Raw genomic sequence first — 21,193 nt, 5'->3', positions numbered from 1 at the left:
GAAATAGGTGTAGCGTTACTCACCTTTCCCAGGGGCCGGCCGCGGTCCTCTCTTCAAGCCGCGCGCGGTCCTGCGGCTGCACGAGCCGCGCGCGGCTCATCCGACGCTTGAGACAGGAAGGCGGGCAGTGACCGCGAGATGCGGTCACATGTCCCGCCTGAATCTAAGAGCGCGCCGCGAGTCTCGGGCGCCCTCTTAAAGAGACAGTGGGAGCCTAAATTGCCAAAAGGCTCCCATTGGCCCCTGTCATCCCACACACCCCATACACTTACCTTTTGGGGGTGTGGAAGTGACAGGAGCCAATCACATTAGTTTTGAACCTATTTATACTTACCCTTTTCCCTTAGTTCCTTGCCCTATCGTGGTTTCTGCTCAGTTCCCTTTAGCGCTTGTTGTGTTCAGTTGTGTTCCTCCGTACTTGACCTTGGCTTTGTATTCTGACTTCGTTTTCACTTTATCCTTGTCTGTTCTGTTTGCCGGCTTGCTGTTTCCTGTGTACCAGACCCCGGCTTGTCCTCGTTTACGCTGTCTCTTTGTGCCCTTGACCTCGGATTGTTCCTGACTCTGTACTTCTCCTATATACGTCGAGTCCGGCCATTCTAAGGTCCGGTAGACGTATCTCTCCTCTGTTCTGCCTTCTGTTTAGCTGGATCCTGCGTGTAGGGGTATATTCTCGTTACAATAGGAAATGGGCAGATGCATGTCCTTATATCAAACTTAATTTAAGCCTGTTTGAGCAAATATTAATGATATTGTTGAAAAGTGACCAAAATGTGTCATATGGGATCATTTAAAAAAAGTATAGGTACCATATCCACACTAAAGTGTTGTTTAGTAGTTGTGTTGCGAGGAGTCCCCTGACATGGTCCCACGGTAAGTTGAATACATTTTTCTAACAGTTTAACTCTTACTTGGGTCTCCAAGAACTTCTAAATGTGCACTACCACAAGCACTGGAGATTCTAGGGGACCCAGCTAAGTGTAAAGCCCTTAATGATTAACAACAAACGCTGGAAGAAGGCTATACTTGCCGAAACGCGTTTACCGTTTATGCACTTTATATTTATTTCTGTTTGGGTTACGAATAGGTGGTAAGTGTAACCATTTGTGTATTTTTTTCACTACCATTCTATTTAAAGTACCCAATTTTATATATATTGTTCACTTGCTTTTATACTTAATAAATTGAATTTCCATCACAAACTTGATGTCCAGTTACCCATCAATACAACAGCATGCATTTATGTTTAGACTGCGTAGTGTTGTTACACTATGCTGTAGGCAAGACATAGCAAAGATACTTGTTTTTATTGCATCATAGCCTACACAAGAATAGCACAACCTGCAGACACATCACTCACGACCCAGCTACTGTTATATTGCAAATCATAATGCCACACTACAACAACACTAGCAAAGCCAACCTAGCACCATTAAGCGTTGATCACATTACTATATTATTTTAACGATTTCACTGTTGAGCCAAGCCTGTTATAACTATATAAAAATGTGCAATGTCTCATGCCACTATCAAACTTATGTGCATCTTCAAACACGCTGTTGTGGCGTATGTCAATAATATGTAATAAATAGTGATGTACCGAACTGTTCGCCAGCGAATAGTTCCCGGCGAACATAGCGTGTTCGCGTTCGCCACAGCGGGCGAACACATGCACGGTTCGATCCGCCCCCTATTCGTCATCATTGACTAAACTTTGACCCTGTGCCTCACAGTCAGCAGACACATTCCAGCCAATCAGCAGCAGCTACTTTTTTCACTGTTATAGATTGAATAGCAGTTACTTGTCTGCAAGCGGGTGTCAGGCCTACAGCGTGTACTCTGCCAACCTCTGCAAGTGCACATTGCCACTCATATCTGGTGTCACAATAGCGTGCATTTAAAACCAAAAAACTTTTTCACTGTTATAGATTGAATAGCAGTTACTTGTCTTCAAGCGGGTGTGTCAGGCCTACAGAGTGTACTCTGCCAACCTCTGCAAGTGCACATTGCCACTCATATCTGGTGTCACAAACTTTTTTCACTGTTATAGATTGAATAGCAGTTACTTGTCTTCAAGTGGGTGTGTCAGGCCTACAGTGTGTACTCTGCCAACCTATGCAAGTGCACATTGCCACTCATAGCTGGTGTGACAATAGCGTGCATTTAAAACCAAAAAACTTTTTTCACTGTTATAGATTGAATAGCAGTTACTTGTCTTCAAGTGGGTGTGTCAGGCCTACAGCGTGTACTCTACCAACCTCTGCAAGTGCACATTGCCACTCATAGCTGGTGTGACAATAGCGTGCATTTAAAACCCAAAAACTTTTTTCACTGTTATAGATTGAATAGCAGTTACTTGTCTTCTAGCGGGTGTGTCAGGCCTACAGCGTGTACTCTGCCAACCTCTGCAAGTGCACATTGCCACTCATATCTGGTGTCACAATAGCGTGCATTTAAAACCAAAAAACATTTTCACTGTTATAGATTGAATAGCAGTTACTTGTCTTCAAGCGGGTGTGTCAGGCCTACAGAGTGTACTCTGCCAACCTCTGCAAGTGCACATTGCCACTCATATCTGGTGTCACAAACTTTTTTCACTGTTATAGATTGAATAGCAGTTACTTGTCTTCAAGTGGGTGTGTCAGGCCTACAGCGTGTACTCTGCCAACCTCTGCAAGTGCACATTGCCACTCATAGCTGGTGTGACAATAGCGTGCATTTAAAACCAAAAAACTTTTTTCACTGTTATAGATTGAATAGCAGTTACTTGTCTTCAAGTGGGTGTGTCAGGCCTACAGCGTGTACTCTGCCAACCTCTGCAAGTGCACATTGCCACTCATAGCTGGTGTGACAATAGCGTGCATTTAAAACCCAAAAACTTTTTTCACTGTTATAGATTGAATAGCAGTTAGTTGTCTTCAAGCGGGTGTGTCAGCCCTACAGCGTGTACTCTGCCAACCTCTGCCAGTGCACATTGACACTCATATCTGGTGTCACAATAGCGTGCATTTAAAACCAAAAAACTTTTTTCACTGTTATAGATTGAATAGCAGTTACTTGTCTTCTAGCGGGTGTGTCAGGCCTACAGCGTGTACTCTGCCAACCTCTGCAAGTGCACATTGCCACTCATATCTGGTGTCACAATAGCGTGCATTTAAAACCAAAAAACGTTTTCACTGTTATAGATTGAATAGCAGTTACTTGTCTTCAAGCGGGTGTGTCAGGCTTACAGAGTGTACTCTGCCAACCTCTGCAAGTGCACATTGCCACTCATATCTGGTGTCACAAACTTTTTTCACTGTTATAGATTGAATAGCAGTTACTTGTCTTCAAGTGGGTGTGTCAGGCCTACAGTGTGTACTCTGCCAACCTCTGCAAGTGCACATTGCCACTCATAGCTGGTGTGACAATAGCGTGCATTTAAAACCAAAAAACTTTTTTCACTGTTATAGATTGAATAGCAGTTACTTGTCTTCAAGTGGGTGTGTCAGGCCTACAGCGTGTACTCTGCCAACCTCTGCAAGTGCACATTGCCACTCATAGCTGGTGTGACAATAGCGTGCATTTAAAACCCAAAAACTTTTTTCACTGTTATAGATTGAATAGCAGTTAGTTGTCTTCAAGCGGGTGTGTCAGGCCTACAGCGTGTACTCTGCCAACCTCTGCCAGTGCACATTGACACTCATATCTGGTGTCACAATAGCGTGCATTTAAAGCCAAAAAACGTTTTCACTGTTATAGATTGAATAGCAGTTACTTGTCTTCAAGCGGGTGTGTCAGGCCTACAGAGTGTACTCTGCCAACCTCTGCAAGTGCACATTGCCACTCATATCTGGTGTCACAAACTTTTTTCACTGTTATAGATTGAATAGCAGTTACTTGTCTTCAAGCGGGTGTGTCAGGCCTACAGAGTGTACTCTGCCAACCTCTGCCAGTGCACAGTGCCCCTCATATCTGGTGTCACAATAGCGTGCATTTAAAAACAAAAAATATTTTTTCACTGTTATAGATTGAATAGCAGTTAGTTGTCTGCAAGCGTCTGTGTGTCAGGCCAACAGCGTGTACTCTGCCAGTGCACGGTGCCACTCATATCTGGTGGCACAATAGCGTGCCTTTAAAACCCAAAAACATTTTTCACTGTTATAGATTGAATAGCAGTTAGTTGTCTGCAAGCGGGTGTCAGGCCTACAGCGTGTACTCTGCCAACCTCTGCAAGTGCACATTGCCACTCATATCTGGTGTCACAATAGCGTGCATTTAAAACCAAAAAACGTTTTCACTGTTATAGATTGAATAGCAGTTACTTGTCTTCAAGCGGATGTGTCAGGCCTACAGAGTGTACTCTGCCAACCTCTGCAAGTGCACATTGCCACTCATATCTGGTGTCACAAACTTTTTTCACTGTTATAGATTGAATAGCAGTTACTTGTCTTCAAGTGGGTGTGTCAGGCCTACAGTGTGTACTCTGCCAACCTCTGCAAGTGCACATTGCCACTCATAGCTGGTGTGACAATAGCGTGCATTTAAAACCAAAAAACTTTTTTCACTGTTATAGATTGAATAGCAGTTACTTGTCTTCAAGTGGGTGTGTCAGGCCTACAGCGTGTACTCTGCCAACCTCTGCAAGTGCACATTGCCACTCATAGCTGGTGTGACAATAGCGTGCATTTAAAACCAAAAAACTTTTTTCACTGTTATAGATTGAATAGCAGTTACTTGTCTTCAAGTGGGTGTGTCAGGCCTACAGCGTGTACTCTGCCAACCTCTGCAAGTGCACATTGCCACTCATAGCTGGTGTGACAATAGCGTGCATTTAAAACCCAAAAACTTTTTTCACTGTTATAGATTGAATAGCAGTTAGTTGTCGTCAAGCGGGTGTGTCAGGCCTACAGCGTGTACTCTGCCAACCTCTGCCAGTGCACATTGACACTCATATCTGGTGTCACAATAGCGTGCATTTAAAACCAAAAAACTTTTTTCACTGTTATAGATTGAATAGCAGTTACTTGTCTTCTAGCGGGTGTGTCAGGCCTACAGCGTGTACTCTGCCAACCTCTGCAAGTGCACATTGCCACTCATAGCTGGTGTGACAATAGCGTGCATTTAAAACCCAAAAACTTTTTTCACTGTTATAGATTGAATAGCAGTTAGTTGTCTTCAAGCGGGTGTGTCAGGCCTACAGCGTGTACTCTGCCAACCTCTGCAAGTGCACATTGCCACTCATAGCTGGTGTGACAATAGCGTGCATTTAAAACCCAAAAACTTTTTTCACTGTTATAGATTGAATAGCAGTTAGTTGTCTTCAAGCGGGTGTGTCAGGCCTACAGAGTGTACTCTGCCAACCTTATAGATTGAATAGCAGTTACTTGTCTTCAAGTGGGTGTGTCAGGCCTACAGCGTGTACTCTGCAACTTCTGCAAGTGCACATTGCCACTCATAGCTGGTGTGACAATAGCGTGCATTTAAAACCCAAAAACTTTTTTCACTGTTATAGATTGAATAGCAGTTAGTTGTCTTCAAGCGGGTGTGTCAGGCCTACAGCGTGTACTCTGCCAACCTCTGCCAGTGCACATTGACACTCATATCTGGTGTCACAATAGCGTGCATTTAAAGCCAAAAAACGTTTTCACTGTTATAGATTGAATAGCAGTTACTTGTCTTCAAGCGGGTGTGTCAGGCCTACAGAGTGTACTCTGCCAACCTCTGCAAGTGCACATTGCCACTCATATCTGGTGTCACAAACTTTTTTCACTGTTATAGATTGAATAGCAGTTACTTGTCTTCAAGTGGGTGTGTCAGGCCTACAGCGTGTACTCTGCCAACCTCTGCCAGTGCACATTGCCACTCATATCTGGTCTCACAGTAGCTTGCACGCATAGTACCACTAATCCAAAAAAAATGACAGGCAGAGGCAGGCCACACCGCAGGGGCCGTCGTGGTCGTGGTGCTGTGATTCCCTTTTGCCCTAGAATAATGCCCAATTTTCAGAGGCCACGTACCCTGAACTTGAAAAGTTCTGAGGACATAGTTGACTGGCTAACACAGGACACCCAATCTTCTATAGCTTCCGCTCGGAACCTTGACGCACCATCCTCCTCCAGCTTAGCTTTGGGCACCTTTTAAGATACCGCCACCACCAACACTAGCACCACAGCCGCTTCACTTTATCTGTCAGAGGAGTTATTTACACATCTGTTTGAAGAAATGAGTGATGCGCAACCATTATTGCCAGAGGATGTAGATAACAGGGATATGTCTCAGTCAGGCAGCATTACACACATGGACGTACGGTGTGATGATGATGATGATGTTGTACCCGCTGCTGCTTCCTTTGCTGAGTTGTCAGATACAAGTGAAGCGGTTGATGATGACGATGCGTCCATGGATGTCACGTGGGTGCTCGTTCGGCAAGAAGAACGGGGCGAATGTTCAGATGGGGAGACAGAGAGGAGGAGGAGACGAGTTGGAAGCAGGGGGAGGTCGTCGCAAGGAGCTAGTGGCACAGTCAGACAGCATGCATCGGCACCCAGGGTCAGCCCAACAGCACGCCAATCAACGCATGCTCGCACCACCAGAATGCCGTCATTGCAGAGCTCAGCAGTGTGGCATTTTTTTTGTGTGTCTGCCTCTGACAACAGCGATGCCATTTGCAACCTGTGCCAAAAGAAACTGAGTCGTGGGAAGTCCAACACGCACCTAGGTACAACTGCTTTGCATAGGCACATGATCGCACATCACAAACGCCTATGGGATCAACACATGAGTACAAGCAGCACACAAACTCAAAGCCGCCATCCTCCTCCTGGTCCAGCATCTTCATCCATGTCAACCACTGCTGTCCTCCTTGCCCCACTCTCAACCATCCGCCACTCCGTCTCTCGCCTTGAGCAGTTCCCGCTCATCTGCCCACAGTCAGGTGTCTGTCAAGGACATGTTTGAGTGTAAGAAGCCAATGTCAGAAAGTCACCCCCTTGCCCAGCGTCTGACAGCTGGCTTGTCTGAACTATTTTACCACACAAGCTGGTGGAGTCTGAGGCGTTCAAAACATTTGTGGCTATTGGGATACTGCAGTGGAAGGTACCCGGACTAAATTTCTTTGCACAAAAGGCAATCCCCAACCTATACTCGATTGTGCAAAAGGAAGTAATGGCATGTCTGGCACACAGTGTTGGGGCAAGGGTCAATCTGACCACTGATACCTGGTCTGCAAAGCATGGTCAGGGCAGGTATATCACCTACACTGCGCATTGGGTAAACCTGCTCACGGCTGCCAAGCATGGAATGCGTGGCTCTGCAGAGGAGTTGGTGACACCGCCACAACTTGCAGGCAGGCCTGCTGCCACCTCCTCTACTCCTCCTACTCCATCCTCTTCCATAACCTCCTCGGCTGAGTCCTCTTCTGCTGCTGCATCTTGCTCCACATCAACGGCACCCCCCCAGCTCCCCAGGTACTATTCCACATCCCGGATACGGCAGTGTCACGCCGTCTTGGGTTTGACTTGCTTGAAAGCAGAGAGTCACACCGGACAAGCACTCCTGTCCACCCTGAACGCACAGGTGGAAAAGTGGCTGACTCCGCAGCAACTGGATATCGGCAAAGTGGTTTGTGACAACGGAACAAATTTGTTGGCGGCATTGAAGTTGGGCAAGTTGACACACGTGCCGTGCATGGCACATGTGTGTAATCTGATCATACAACGCTTTGTGCATAAGTACACAGGCTTACAGGCCGTCCTGAAGCAGGCCAGGAAGGTGTGTGGCCATTTCAGGCATTCCTACACGGCCATGGCGCCCTTTGCAGATATCCAGCGGCGAAACAACATGCCAGTGAGGCGCTTGATTTGCGACAGCCGGACACGTTGGAATTCAACACTCCTAATGTTCGACCGCCTGCTCCAACAAGAAAAAGCCGTTAATGAATATTTGTATGACCGGGGTGCTAGGACAGTCTCTGGGGAGCTGGGAATTTTTTTGCCACGTTACTGGACGCTCATGCGCAATGCCTGTAGGCTCATGCGTCATTTTGAGGAGGTGACAAACCTAGTCAGTCGCACCGAAGGCACCATCAGCGACATCATACCATTTGTTTTCTTCCTGGAGCGTGCCCTGCGAAGAGTCCTGGATCAGGCCGTAGATGAGCGTGAAGAGGAAGAGGAAGAGTTGTGGTCACCATCACCACCAGAAACAGCCTTATCAGCATCGCTTGCTGGACCTGCGGCAATGCTGGAAGAGGATTGTGAGGAAGAGGAGTCAGAGGAGGAATGTGGCTTTGAGGAGGAGGAGGAGGAAGACCAACCACAACAGGCATCCCAGGGTGCTCGTTGTCACCTATCTGGTACCCGTGGTGTTGTACGTGGCTGGGGGGAAGAACATACCTTCATTGAGATCACTGAGGAGGAGGAACGGGAAATGAGTAGCTCGGCATCCAACCTTGTGCAAATGGGGTCTTTCATGCTGTCGTGCCTGTTGAGGGACCCTCGTATAAAAAGGCTGAAGGAGAACGACCTGTACTGGGTGTCCATGCTACTAGACCCCCGGTATAAGCAGAAAGTGGCTGAAATGTTACCAAATTACAACAAGTCGGAAAGGATGCAGCATTTGCAAAATAAATTAAAAAGTATGCTTTACACAGCGTATAAAGGTGATGTCACAGCACAACGGGAATCTAACAGGGGAAGAAGTGAAAGTAATCCTCCTCCTCCCACGACTAGGTCAAAAAAGTCTAGATTACCTCACCTTTATTAAGATGAATGAGGGATGGATCCCGAAGGGACTGACAGTGGGCGATACATTCGACTAAAAAAGGCCTGATGAGATGAGCTGTCTTGGGCTAAAAATGGTGACCCTATGTAGGAGGAACATTCCCTATTCTGCTCTGTGTCAGTGTGTATCAGGGTCCCTGAGGACAGGTGTCAATCCATATCTGCCAAGTGACCATATGTAGGGGGAATAGTCCCTATTCTGCTCTGTGTCAGTGTGTATCAGGGTCTCTGAGGACAGGTGTCAATCCATATCTGCCAAGTGACCCTATGTAGGGGGAACAGTCCCTATTCTGCTCTGTGTCAGTGTGTATCAGGGTCTCTGAGGACAGGTGTCAATCCATATCTGCCAAGTGACCCTATGTAGGAGGAACAGTCCCTATTCTGCTCTGTGTCAGTGTGTATCAGGGTCCCTGAGGACAGGTGTCAATCCATATCTGCCAAGTGACCCTATGTAGGGGGAACAGTCCCTATTCTGCTCTGTGTCAGTGTGTATCAGGGATCATTAGGATAGGTGTCAATCCATATCTGCCAAGTGACCCTATGTAGGAGGAATAGTCCCTATTCTGCTCTGTGTCAGTGTGTTTAGAATATTGCATATTCTATGTTTCTATTGATTATATATATGGATGTGTGGATTGACATAAGTAACAGATGGTATCAATAAGTCACAAGCAGTGGCGTACATACCGGGGTCGCAGGGGTCGCGGCTGCGACCGGGCCCGGCCCACCAGGGGGCCCGGCCGCCCTGCGACCCAGGTATGTACCCACAGGGCCAGCCTCTTCTCCTGGGGGGCCCAAGAGCCGGCCACCTAAGGGCCCCCCGAGGCTGGCCCTGCTATCACCAGGCTGGCGGGCGCGCGAGGGAGCACTTTCCCCTGGGTGCTCCCTCTTCAGCTTCCGGCTCCGGCATCAGTACGCGGCGCGCAAGGGAGCTGAAGAGGGAGCACCCAGGGGAAAGTGCTCCCTCGCGCGCCAGCAGGACAAGCCAGCCGGGTGACACCACTGGACCCCAGGGAATCCCCTCAGCTCTCCCACAGGTAAGGAGGCTGGGGGGATTAAAAAAAAATAAATTAATAAATAAATGTGTGTGTGTGTGAGTGTATGTTAGTGAGTGTATGTTAGTGAGTGTATGTTAGTGTGAGTGTATCTTAGTGTGAGTGTGTGTGAGTGTGTTAGTGTGAGTGTATGTTAGTGAGTGTGTTTTAGTGTGAGTGTATCTTAGTGTGAGTGTATCTTAGTGTGAGTGTATGTGTGTGAGTGTGTTAGTGTATGTTAGTGAGTGTATGTTAGTGAGTGTGTGTGTGTGTTAGTGAGTGTGTGTGTGTGTGTTAGTGAGTGTGTGTGTGTTAGTGAGTGTGTGTGTGTTAGTGAGTGTGTGTATGTTAGTGTTAGAGTGTGTGTGTGAGCGTGTGTTAGAGTGTGTGTTAGTATTAGAGTGTGTGTGTTAGTGTGTGTGTTAGTGTTAGTGTGTGTGTTAGTGTGTGTGTGTGTTAGTGTGTGTGTGTGTTAGAGTGTGCGTGTGTTAGAGTGTGCGTGTTAGAGTGTGTGTCTGTGTGCGTCTGTTAGTGAGTGTGTATGTATGTTTGTCACTGAGTGTGTGTCTGTCAGTTAATGTGTGCGTGTGTGTCTTAAGCACTTACCTTTCTCCAGCGCCGGGTTCCCTTGGCGCTGGGGATCTCTCCGCCCCGATCCGCCTCTCAGCTCCGAATGCGCATTCGTGGCAAGAGCCACGCGCGCATTCAAACCGCCCATAGGAAAGCATTTCCTATGGATGTTCAGCGTCTTCTCACTGTGATTTTCACAGTGAGAATCGCAGAAAATCCTCTAGCGGCTGTCAATGAGACAGCCTCTAGAGGCTGGATTAACCCTCAGTGAAACATAGCAGTTTCTCTGAAACTGCTGTTTTCAGCTGCAGGGTTAAAACTAGAGAGACCTGGCACCCAGACCACTTCATTGAACTGATGTGATCTGGGTGTCTGTAGTGGTCCTTTAAGTGTATGTGTTTATGCATGCACTGGCGTACATACCGTGGTCGCAGGGGTCGCAGCCCTGCGACCAGGTGCCCGCCGCCATGTGTTGCGGACCCAGCCCGCGCAGAGTAAGTGCGCGCGCGCGGGGGGGGGGGCCCACGGATCAGTTTTCGCACCGGGGCCCCATGGGTTGTGTGTACGCCACTGGTCACAAGGCTTTCTTTGTCCGAGAGCTCTGGAATGTGGATTAGGGGGTCTTGTCCTTATATGGCAAGTTATGCTCTGACGTCAGTATGGGCACTTCTATATAGTAACAGAGGGACACAAGGTCTCTCTCTCTTCTCTCTTCGCTCTTGGCTCTGGTCTCTCTCTTGGCTCTCTCTGGCTCTCTCTCGATATAAAGATGTAAGGGTGTAAAGGAGTCCAGCAATTACCATCTGCTGTTGAATGTCCATTATCCTGTAACATCATTTGTTGTTTTATTATGTATCAGTAACTAAGAATAAACCTGAAGAAACCGTAAGTCAGATTGCGTATTAGTACTTTTCAATAATATAGACATATATTATTGTGGCGAGCATTTGGCCCAAGACTATATATACAAAAGACGTATATATATCCTTCAACTGAAGACAAGAAGAAATTAAGAAGATTTAACTGTGACGATTCCAAACCAGTTTTTACAGTGTGTATCAGGGATCATTAGGATAGGTGTCAATCCATATCTGCCAAGTGACACTATGTAGGGGGAACAGTCCCTATTCTGCTCTGTGTCAGTGTGTCAGGGTCTCTGAGGACAGGTGTCAATCCATATCTGCCAAGTGACCCTATGTAGGGGGAACAGTCCCTATTCTGCTCTGTGTCATTGTGTATCAGGGTCCCTGAGGACAGGTGTCAATCCATATCTGCCAAGTGACCCTATGTAGGAGGAACAGTCCCTATTCTGCTTTGTGTCAGTGTGTATCAGGGTCCCTGAGGACAGGTGCCAATCCATATCTCCCAAGTGACCCTATGTAGGGGGAACAGTCCCTATTCTGCTCTGTGTCAGTGTGTACCAGGGATCATTAGGATAGGTGTCAATCCATATCTGCCAAGTGACCCTATGTAGGGGGAACAGTCCCTATTCTGCTCTGTGTCAGTGTGTATCAGGGTCCCTGAGGACAGGTGTCAATCCATATCTGCCAAGTGACCCTATGTAGGGGGAACAGTCCCTATTCTGCTCTGTGTCAGTGTGTATCAGGGATCATTAGGATAGGTGTCAATCCATATCTGCCAAGTGACCCTAAGTAGGGGGAACAGTCCCTATTCTGCTCTGTGTCAGCTTGTATCAGGGTCTCTGAGGACAGGTGTCAATCCATATCTGCCAAGTGACCCTATGTAGGGGGAACAGTCCCTATTCTGCTCTGTGTCAGTGTGTATCAGGGTCCCTGAGGACAGGTGTCAATCCATATCTGCCAAGTGACCCTATGTAGGGGGAACAGTCCCTATTCTGCTCTGTGTCAGTGTGTATCAGGGATCATTAGGATAGGTGTCAATCCATATCTGCCAAGTGACCCTAAGTAGGGGGAACAGTCCCTATTCTGCTCTGTGTCAGCTTGTATCAGGGTCTCTGAGGACAGGTGTCAATCCATATCTGCCAAGTGACCCTATGTAGGGGGAACAGTCCCTATTCTGCTCTGTGTCAGTGTGTATCAGGGTCTCTGAGGACAGGTGTCAATCCATATCTGCCAAGTGACCCTATGTAGGAGGAACAGTCCCTATTCTGCTCTGTGTCAGTGTGTATCAGGGTCCCTGAGGACAGGTGTCAATCCATATCTGCCAAGTGACCCTATGTACGGGGAACAGTCCCTATTCTGCTCTGTGTCAGTGTGTATCAGGGTCTCTGAGGACAGGTGTCAATCCATATGTCAAGGTGTCAATATGTCATATGTCAGGTGTCAATCCATATCCATTGTGATTTAGGAATGTTAGGTGATTTATGCCCTTTATGGATTAAAACCAGACTCTGCATCAACTGTGTAATTTTCCATGGGAGTTTTGCCATGGATCCCCCTCCGACATGCCACAGTCCAGGTGTTAGTCCCCCTGAAACAACTTTTCCATCACTATTGTGGCCAGAAAGAGTCCCTGTGGGTTTTAAAATTCGCCTGCCCATTGAAGTCTATGACGGTTCGCCTGGTTCGCCGTTCGCGAACCGAAAATTTTATGTTCGCGACATCACTAGTAATAAACTGCACAACAAAAATAAAGAATTGAAATAAATTGAATTTGGAGAATATTGAGGATCCATCATACAGTTCTTTTGGTGATCTTGGGGAACTGGATCGTAAAGCCCTCAGCGGCACCCTAAAACGTATAACACAGAGCCTGAGATGGCTCTGAGTCATGTGAGTGGAACTTCTATCCCACCCTTTTTATTGTATGCTTTTAAACAGTTCACACTATGTTGTGCATCTTCAGATTTCTAGGTTCCCTGTGAAAAATTTGTATTTACTCCCTGTGTCATGATTTTTTTTCCCTACTCGTATTTTATATATTTATTCTTTTTGATGTTTTATTAAGTGTTTGTGGAAAGCATGTCATTTGTCACTAGTTTTGACAACTATTCACTTTTGAAGCGCCTTACACACTTATCTGTTTTTCATTTACTGTTTATATTCAATCTTTACCTCTCCAAAGTTAATTTGTTTTCCTTAGTGTACTTGGGTCACTACCCCACGCTTCCAAAGTCTACAATAACGCAACACCATGATAATTTATTTTTTTTGCCCCTTCTTTTGTTTTTATTTTTCTTATGCTTACAATTAGCCAGTTTTGCTTCATAGTAAAGCGGCTGTATGAATGTTAGGATGCAAGGCTAATTGTTTATCTTTTGCATCACTTATACAATGCCTATTTTTGTACATAGCCTACACACTGCAGTGCTTTCTCACTACAATGTTTTACAGTGTTGTGGTTGCTACGATTGTTAAGGTTTTAACAGGCAGTGGGACATAAGCTTCCAATCTTTCATGTTATACAATCCGTCTCATTGTGCAGGTTTGACAGTGCTGGATTGCTCGGTATGCCTTATTATAGTCTCTTTCTGTAAATTCCTGTACTTGAGATACTGACCTCCTTTTGTTACATAAAAAGTGCAGTTACAATATTGATGTTTCCTGTTACAACTATACCCTTCTACTTGTCTTATATAAGTCTGTGAAATGTATATGCTACAATGTTTGATAACCATCGCACTACAAAAATAAAGAATGTAAAAAAAATATTTATATATATATATATATATAATTTTTTCTTTTATAGATTTTTTGTTTTACATACATATAATAATCTTGTAAGTGTATTTTGATATTAATATATGGAAGGTTTAAGCCTGAAATTGTGGGAGGGGTTTGTGGACCTACTTAAACCCAGATAATCCCTGCTTACATGTCGTCACAGTTTTCGGAAGTTCCTATTTCCTCTTCCGGTTCACACAGACGTGAAGTCATTCCGCTCTTCGATGTATCTACACAAATTTAGGGTTCTAAAAATTACTCAGTTCGGTTATATGAATGCTATTCATTTCGTGCTTATAACTAGTTTTCTTTAATTTCATTCACATTTAATTACACAAGCTTTAGACATTCGTGTAAGTAAATTTGTTTCGTGATTTAGTCCATCGTTCGGCAAATTGATTCTACTGATGTTTCATTCGGACGTTTTAAAAATGCATATGAACGCCTTTACCTCACATTCCCTGTGTTGGTTGGATTCATATTCACTTTATACGTCTGTTCGTAAAATTATCCTTTCGCACTTAGATAAGGTATTCATTTTTAAAGTTCCTTTCGTGTCTTAACCCCTTAAGGACGTTGGATGGAAATTTTCCGTCCAAAATGAAAATTAACCCCTGATTGCCACAATTGCGGCAATCGTGGGGTTCATCTTCCTGTAGTGTTTCTCCACATCGGAGGCACACTACCATGGGCAGTTTCACTGATTCAGCCCATGCAATCGCTCTGACCGGGAGTCAGAGCGATCACATGTGCTGCAGTGAAACCCGATCTGTTTCCCTGCAGCTCTGTGTGAGCTGTGAACTGCAGAGAGACAGATTGGTGCTGATCTTTCTCTCTGCAAGAAAAAAAAGTGTTAGCAATAAAATCCCACCCCCTCACCTCTTTCAAATAAAATGTAACCCCTTCCCTGCCCTTTGATCACTGCCTGCAGTGATCAAAATACAGATCACAGTATTTCACTGTGATCTGATTTTTTTTCTTTTAACCCCTGAGGGTTAACTTTTATTTTTTTTAATCCTCAGGGGTTACATTTATTTAATTAATTCATTTAAATGTTTTAAAATATTTATTTATTTAGCTAGGGTGGGTAGAAGTTAGTTGGGAAATCGGGGGATTTACGGTTAGGCTAGTTAGGGGTTAAAAGTAAAAAAGTAAATTTAAAAAACTTTTAAAAAGTTTAAACAAAGTTTTAAAATAGTAAAATAAGTTGTTAAAAACAAAAAAAAACTTTTTAAAAGTTAAAAAAAACTTTTAAAAAGTTAAAAAAAATGTTTTAAAAAGGGGGAAAATGCGTATTACCTCTACACTTGGTACAGGCTAGCGAAAAAATTATACCACGGTAAGGTTTCAAGTATGCCTTTTGAAACACCTGGGGTGTCTTCTTTAGGAAATGGTATGCCTTTGTGAAGTAAATGGAAAACACAACCTAATAAAAAAATTCCAAAGTGGGGCATGGACCCAGTGTAAAAATTCTAACTTAAATGGCTCAAATGTGCACCTTCAATATTGTCATATACCTGGTAAAGGTACCAACAGGGATATTGCCTTACTCAGATGACATAGCGGAGCAACATATGACGTATTATACTGCTGTAACACATATAAGTTTGCAAAATATATATTACAAACTCATTGAGTATGTCAAAAAGGCATAAAACATGCTTATTACCACTACACTTGGTATAAGCTAGCGGAAAGATTATTTCATGCTAAGGTTCAAAATACATCTTTTGAAATACCCTTTAAGAAATGGTATGCCTTTATGGGGTAGCTGAAATAATTAACCTACAAACAAACCTCCAAAGTGGGGTATGGACACAGCTTAAAAATGTAAGGTTTGAAAAAACTTAAATGGCTGTCTCAAATGTGCCCCTTCAATGTCCCCATATACCTGGCAAAGGTACATATGGGGGTATTGCTGTGCTCAGACGACATAGCTGAGCAAGATAGGAAGTATTATATAGCCGTAGCACACATAAGGTTTGCAAAATATACAGTACAAACTCGCTATGTGTGTCAAAAAAAGCAGAAAAAATGCTTATTACCACTACACTTGGTACAAGCTAGCGGAAAAATGATCCCCCGCTAAGGTTCAAAATATGCCTTTTGAAATACCCTGGGATGTCTTCTTTAAGAAATAGTATGCTTTTATGGGATAGTTGGAATATATAGCCTTCTAAAAAACTCCAAAGTGGGGTAACAACACAGCGTAAACATTTAAAGTTTGAAAAAACCTGCAATGGCTGTGTCTGAAATGTGCCCCTTCAACGTCCCCATATACCTGGCAAAGGTACATATAAGGGTATTGCTGTACTCAGACAACATAGCTGAGCAACATATAACGTATTATAAAGCTGTAGCACACATATGGTTTGTAAAATATACAGTACAAACTCACTGTGTGTCAAAAAGGCAGAAAAAAATTCTTATTACCACTGCACTTGATACAAGGTAACGGAAAAATTATCCCACGCTAAGGTTCAAAATTTGCCTTTTGAAATACCCTCGGACGTCTTCTTTAAGAAATAGTATGCCTAAGATATAGATTAGTCTCTCAAAATAAGAATAATCCCTATCCAGGATAAGGGTGCATTAGAGATCATTACTCTATATGGTTTAAGATTTAGGCAATAAGAAACGTTAGAGCATTTAATGGTTGACATAATTTAGAGACAGTAACCAACAATTGCCTAATTAATATTAAAGGTTAAATACTTTAACAAGAAAGGAACTAAGTCAGAGACATATTTACTTTTCAATATAGAATAATCCTTAGTTAGGTTTAGAGCGCATTAGAGATTAGTATTCAATAAGATTTATGGTGTAACTATTAAAGTCCAACTGTCTGCTGTATAGCACAAGATGAGATGAACTAGAATATATGCGTTATAATATTTTACAATGTTGTCTTACGAATAGCATCATAGTTCTTCTGTCGCTAATTTATGTGCTTAACTTGTTAATATTTGTTATAGAGAAGCACTATTTTTTTCATTTTTTATTTAAGCTAATTAATAAAAAAAGAAAATAGATAAGATATAGACTAGCTTTCTAAAATAGAATAACTGTTATTCAGGATAAGGGCGCACTAAAGATTATTGTCCTATTCGATTCAAGATTTATGCAATAAGATACGGTGAGGCATCTAATAGGCTATATAACTCAGAGATAGTAAACAAAAAATAGCCTAATTATTGTTATAAGTTCATTATTTTAAGAATTAAAGAATTAAGTAAGATACATATTACTTTTTAATATAGAATAATCCTTATTTAAGGCCTAGAGCGTATTAGAGTTTAGTACTCTATAAGATTTAAGCAAAAGATGCTATAAGGTATATCTATTAAGGTTTAATTGTTTAATGTATAAACTAGAATATATGCGTTACAATAGTTTATAATATTGTTTTATGGAGGCATAATATTCTTTCTGTCTCTATTTTTTGTGCATGCCTCTCTGTTATATGCTATAGACAAGCATTATCTTACAATTAAAGCTAATTACTAAAAAAGGAAAGGGAGAGAAGGAAGGAAGGGGAAAAAAAAAGGGAAAAATTAAAGAAAATAGATAAGATACAGATTAGCTTTTCAAAATAGAATAATTTTTATTTAGGATATGGGCGTATTAGAGATCATTACTCTATATCCTATCATTATTCTATAGGATTTATGATTTATTCAATAAGATACGTTAAAGCAATCAATTAACTAATTACATAATTTAGAAATAGTAATTAAAAATAGCCGCATTAATATTAAAAGCTTATTATTTTAAAAAGAAAAGGAACTAAGTAAGACACATACATATGTACTTATCAATACAGAATAATCCTTATTTAAGGTTTAGAGCGTACTAACGATTGGTATTAAATAAGACCAATGCAAAAAATTCTATAAGGTAAAAATTTTAAGGTCTAGGATAAGCTAGAACATATGTGTAATAATAGGTTATAATATTGTCTTAAGTAAAGCATAATAATTCTTCTGTCTCGGCTTTAGGTGCTTATCTCTCTAATATGTGCTACAATAGCTTATTATATAGTCTTATGGAAAGCATCTTTTTTTCTCTTTTCTCCTTTTTTTTCCCCCCTCTTTATTTTATGGTTTTATCTTATGGTTTTATTTTAGGTCTTTATCTTGTGCGCTTTTTATTAAGATACTTCCAATGTGAATTTGGCGATTTAATTAGACCCGGGACTGCTTACGGCAATAACGGATCCGTTTATATTTTCCCCCAACGAAGAAGTGCCAATAGTAGGGCACATATCAGTATAGTTGACCAACTGGGTCATTTGTTTATTTATTTTTTTGTTGTGTTCCCCCCCCCCTTCTTTTTTTTTTTTTTCTTTTGGCTAGCACACTTAAATCATTTTGATTGTATGCGGCAAACATCAGCATAATGAAGTTTTATACGCACAATATCAGAGGTTTAAATATACCTCATAAGCGATATACCCTATTGAAAGAATTACGAAGCACACAGGCGGATATAATATGTCTCCAAGAGACACATTTTAAACATAGATCCAATCCTACAATAAATGCGAAAAAATTTCCGCACCAATATCATGCCACATCTTCAACCAAAAGCAAAGGAGTGTCAATATTAGTGAGCCAAGCATTGGCTTTTGATCAAATATCTGTTCAATTAGATGAGCAAGGCAGATTTATTATCCTTGTCTGTATACTAAATAATACCACCTACACAATAGTGAATTGCTATTTCCCAAACAAAAACCAGGCAAGGTATATGGCAACTCTCCTGGAAAAAATTGAGAAAGTACAAACAGGAATTTTGATAATATGTGGGGACTTTAATCATATAATGGAACCGAGCGCAGATTCAACTGCCCTACATTCACACAAAAGGAAAAAATCCCTGCAAAAGCAATGTACATCCCTTAACAAAACAATAGCTTCATACGGTTTATACGATATATGGAGAACGATTCATCCGGAAGATCGGGAATATACACACCACTCACAAGTATACAACACCTACTCACGAATAGATGGATATCTTATGCTTAGCACACATTTGGAATTGGTTAAAGGCTGTGAGATAGGAGTTACAGTACAATCAGATCACAACCCAGTGACATTAACCCTGTTAGACTCATACCAATACAAAGACAAAAGCCCATGGAGATTAAATGAACAACTGCTAAATGATCCCACATTTAACGACAAACTACGGAATGAAATACAGCAATACTTTGAGTACAACGACAATGAAGGCACAAACCCGATGACACTTTGGTTGGCGCATAAGGCCGTAATTCGGGGCATACTAGTGAGTAGAGCATCGTATATAAAGAAAACAAACTATAAAACATTAATTAATTCATTAAGGAAACTGCAAGATATTCATAGAATTAATCAAATAAGCCCCACCCAAGTTCTACAACAACAAATAAAGGCTGTCCAACAAGACATTAAAACAATCCAACTCAAGAAAGCTAGTTTAGCATTGAAAAAACTTCGAGCAACGTCATACTCATTAGGAAATAAGGCTACAAAAGTGCTAACGCAAAGAATACGAAATAAGCAGGCCCAGACACGAATTCCTTTTATCAATACACATCTGGGTCATAAAGTTATGCAACCCGTACAAATATGCAATGCTTTTGCCCATTACTATAAATCACTTTATAATTTAAAAGATCAAAACTCACAGCTAACACCCACGTCAACATCTATTCGTTCTTATTTGTCTAAGATTACTTTCCCAAAAATAGAGGTAACTCAATCAGATATGCTTTGTTCACCTATCACTACAGAAGAAGTCCTCCAGCAAATAGACAAGATGCCGAAGGAAAAAGCCCCAGGGCCGGATGGCTTCACCAATATATATTATAATATATTCAAGAAAGAACTAGCTCCAGCTCTAACTAGCTTTTACAATAACGTTCAAAAGAAGGGCACCTTCCCGCCTGAGGTCCTGTCTGGCCATGTCATTACTATTCCTAAACCAGGGAAGTCCACAACATCCTGCCAGAATTTCAGACCTATATCTTTATTAAATACAGATGCAAAACTCTATGCCAAGATCTTGGCAGAACGATTAAAGGACATTATACCAACACTAATACATTCGGATCAGGTAGGATTTGTGGCCGGTAGACAAGGACAAGATAATATGAGAAAGGTGTTAAATTTATATAAAATATTACAGATTACCAAGCAGGAAAGCATTATGCTATCATTAAATGCCGAAAAGGCATTCGATAGGTTAAACTGGAATTTTTTACATGAAACACTATTGGCCTATGGATTCCAACCCGGATTTATTTCAGCAGTAGAAGCACTCTATAATACACCAACGGCAGCAGTACTCTACTCAGGATTCAAGTCAAAGACTTTTAGCATTACTAACGGGACCCGCCAGGGGTGCCCACTGTCACCTTTTCTTTACGTACTGGCCCTAGAACCTCTGGCTATATCTATAAGAAACAATGAGAATATACATGGGATATTAGTTGGTCATAAGGAATATAAACTTAGTTTATTTGCTGATGACATTCTTTTAACAATTACCCAACCATTTATATCACTTCCCTCATTGCATAAAGAACTGCAGCATTACAGTCAACAATCATATTATAAATTAAATATGACAAAAACTCAAGCAATGGGCTTTAATACAACCAAATTAACAGATGAAAGATTGAAAATAAGTTTCTCTTATGATTGGAGGGAAGACCATTTAATATTCTTAGGAATCAGAATCACCAAAAAAGAAAAAGATCTCCTACCAGTTAACTACACGAAGCTATTGAAGGAAATTGATAGTCAGTTAAAATCCTGGAAGAATTTGTTCTTATCTTGGGTGGGGAAAATATCAGCATTTAAAATGTCAATATTACCTAAGATACTATATTACTTCAGATCGCTGAATTTAATACTCCCACAAAAATATATAACAGCTATGCAAGCTGCTATGGTTCGCTTTAGCTGGGGTAATAAACATCCGCGAATGCCTAAAACATTACTGATGAGAAACCTGGAGAAGGGAGGAATGGGGATACCAAATATAAAAGCATATTATTACTCTTCAATACTTATGAACGTTATCAGTGTTCATTCAACCAACTATACTCCTCAATGGGTGGCAATAGAAAATAACTACTGTGGCTCACAAGATCTTTCGACACTTTTATGGAAGCCTCAACAACTACGTCAAT

The sequence above is a fragment of the Pelobates fuscus genome, chromosome 1 (genome assembly GCF_036172605.1).
Source record: "Pelobates fuscus isolate aPelFus1 chromosome 1, aPelFus1.pri, whole genome shotgun sequence".
Lineage (NCBI taxonomy): Eukaryota > Metazoa > Chordata > Amphibia > Anura > Pelobatidae > Pelobates > Pelobates fuscus.
Note: the sequence above shows the minus strand (reverse complement) of the source record.